At 43.4% G+C, this 3090-nt stretch overlaps 1 long non-coding RNA gene across 2 annotated transcripts; it reads right to left on the bottom strand.

The window, feature by feature from the left end:
- Positions 1-243: 243 nt before the first annotated feature.
- Positions 244-3090, bottom strand: LOC149404229 (uncharacterized). Of its 2 annotated transcripts, none has more exons than XR_016293816.1 (3): positions 2752-3090; positions 1565-1811; positions 244-626 (listed from the first exon to the last, which is right to left on the bottom strand). It is a non-coding gene; the product is annotated as an uncharacterized LOC149404229 (long non-coding RNA). The 2 variants fall into 2 exon arrangements; XR_016293817.1 differs by having other exon boundaries at positions 285-626; positions 2787-3090.

Raw genomic sequence — 3090 nt, 5'->3', positions numbered from 1 at the left:
CGGTCAAGCTTTGCGCCTCTTTGATTCGTCTTGGAGACTTCATTTCAAGGAGTGCCTTGATCTTTACGGGATTCGCTTCTATTCCTCGTCGGCTGACGATGTATCCTAGGAATTTCTCAGATTCAACCCCGAATAGACACTTGTTGGGGTTGAGTTTCATTTTGTATCGGCGGAGGATTGTGAACATCTCCCTTAGGTCATGTACGTGATTAGTTGCCTGTAGGCTTTTAACGAGCATGTCATCCACGTACACTTCCATGGTCTTGCCAATTTGATTGGCGAAGATCCGATTAACCAATCGTTGGTAGGTAGCTCCCGCGTTCTTAATGTCACGACCCGCGAGCGACAGCTCGCCCACGAGCCGCGACCGATCAACTCTCATATTTTTCATATTAAACAATAGATCATAATACTTTTATATATTAAAATAGTTTACGAAAATCCGGGGAAATTTTTCGCTTTTATAACTTAGAGTCTTATAGCGACTCCTATACAAATACGTTCCGGAACGTTTTAACAAAAGAGACTAACCCCCGGTTAAGAAATCCCATAGCCCATAGGTCAAGGCAATACGTGCTCGGTCTTGGTCTTCGATCTCGTGTCCCGCTTACAAGCTTTTCCCTTATCTACATTACCAAGGGTCATAAAACTATGAGTCGATTGACTCAGTAAGTGAGAGCCTAACTTAGGAAAAGAAAAACAACTAATGTCATGTGACGTGCAAACAAACACATAAGAATGCAGAATGCAGATGCATATAATTCAAGAGCATGCCTAACGCGGGGCCTCGCTCTACGCTATCACTTGTCATTCCACAAGGTTATACAACATCCCCTTCTACAACCCTTGGAATGACAAGAAGCCAACCTCAGACCTCGAGCAGTAGTCATCAGTGGCTTAAGAGTTTTAAGACTGTCTGGGATCCACTAGTGGTACCATCTTCGTCTGGGCGCCGGCGCTACGTGCCGTCATGACACAGCAAATGGGCTCGCCGTGGCGACCTTTCCCATTGCAAGAACGGGGTGCTCTTGGCAGCTCCCGTGGAGTACTCAGCGCCACTAGGACCGTCTTAGTCCTCAACACGAGTCGTAACTCGTGGGTACCACCGACAACATTATTTATTATTTGGATACTCTAGCATATAGAGTATACAACTAATTACAACAGGAGAGCGTCTCGGGGTAAATCCCGAAAGAATTATGGTTTCCCTTTCATGCTCGTTAAATGTTTTAGATCGAAGACTCAGGACGTGACTCCTGGTGCTTCTACCCTCGGCTCGAATCCGAGAGTCCAACCTGCTCTCCTGTCACCTCAGATCTAACCAAACCCTATGGTTAGCAGAGGGATCTAACTACAACAAAGTAGCAACATGGTTGGTTCAAGTTAGCATTTGAACCTATGGGTATAAACCCAACTAAATTTTCCAATAAGAGTGGCCGAAGCCTTAATCTTTGGTGTTTGTGTCTTTTAAGGTTTTTCCTACTCTTTATTATTATTAACACGTAAATGCACGTAAACAGGATTATTCCCTTGGTAAGTAGTTGACTTATGTCTCCACACTTACATGGAATAGTCAAACTGTTTGACTTGCGCGTCCCGACGTTTCGCCTCGCGTTGCACGTCTCCGTACGCTCCTCGAAAGAACTTGGCACGTCCTGGAGTTCGTTAAGAATATTAAAATTCTTAACTGAGGCTTCGTTAATTATTAGGCTCGGGAAAAAGAGAGTTGAATGCTCAAGTCGAGATCAGAAGCTCATCTTCGATTCCTCGTCACTATTCTTCGTGTCTCGACCCGGTTCGTTCATACCGTTCTGTAATACCAGACATAACCAACCGATCTTCAGATTCTCAAACCTCAAAACGAAACACCACCGCTAACCGAGACCCAAATAATTAACACCGACTTAGTCTCAGATTCGATTCATTTTTCCGGGACTATTGTTCGACCGAGTGAGTCATGAAATCTCACCGTAACTAAATGGTGATATTTCTGAACAAAACTCACGCCAAAACAATACACAAAACACAGTCATACGACAAGTCACAAAATCACTAAACATGTCAATAAATCTTCTTAGCCAACCAAAACCGACATGACTAACCCTTAATCCATATTCGAACCTTCATTCCTCAAATCACCTTACCGTCAGAATCCATACCAAATCATTTCCGAGTTCAAACCAAGCTAACAAAAACAAGTCAATACCCAAATAAATAAACCATTTCCAAGTCCAAATTCTCAGATTCGACACTTGGTAAAGAACGTGTCATAACTTTTGCTACACAACTCGAAACCCAACGATTCCAGTTTAAGAACCAAATTAACATACATACCTTTCCAATGATATATTATAAGCCAATTTCGGACTCAGGCAACTAACTCAAAAGCATCCCACAAATTCAGTTTACAAGTTCGGTATTCCCAGTTTTTCCAGTTTCGAAACACCAATTTCAAAAATTCATAACTCACTCAATACTCAACGGATTTACACGTTCTTGGTCATTTTAGAAAGCCCATAACGTCTACTTTCCAGGAAAAATATCAACAAAAATAATCTCAGAACACATTGGACTGTCCACGTCCGTTTCTACAGGCTGTGCAAAGCAGTAAAAACCAACAATTCCAAACCAACTCCAAAATCAAACCAATTCACAACTTAAACAAGCACCAAAACGAGCTTAAAGCCACATCTAAACCATGAAATCAAGCTGGGAGAAGAAAGCCCCAAATTCAAATCCACAAACCCTAACCTTTAAAATCAATTCCAGAGAGATGGATTCCTCACCTCAATCCACGAAATCAACCCTCCCTGGTGAGTTCTCACCTCTTCCCCGTCGTTCCTTCCCCGGTCGGCGTCCTCGGCGGCTGGCGGCGAACGTGCGCGACGGTGCTCGGTCTCGGAAATAGGTGGCGCGCGAGGAAGAGAGGCGAGGTAGAAGAAGGAATAAAGATGGAGGAGGTGAAGGAGATGAAGATGGCGGTGAGGTGGTTGGCCGGAGAGTTGCTTGTGGTGGTTTGTTTTTTTTTTCTTTTTTTTTTTTCTTCTCTCCTTTCTTCTTCCCTTTTCTTTTCCTGGTTACGTGCTAAGC

Source organism: Urtica dioica, chromosome 2, assembly GCF_054948205.1.
Source record: "Urtica dioica subsp. dioica isolate 48M chromosome 2, U.dioica_male_clone48M_v1_H2, whole genome shotgun sequence".
In the NCBI taxonomy this organism is placed as follows: Eukaryota; Viridiplantae; Streptophyta; class Magnoliopsida; order Rosales; family Urticaceae; genus Urtica; species Urtica dioica.
This window is presented reverse-complemented; position numbering and strand designations above follow the sequence as displayed.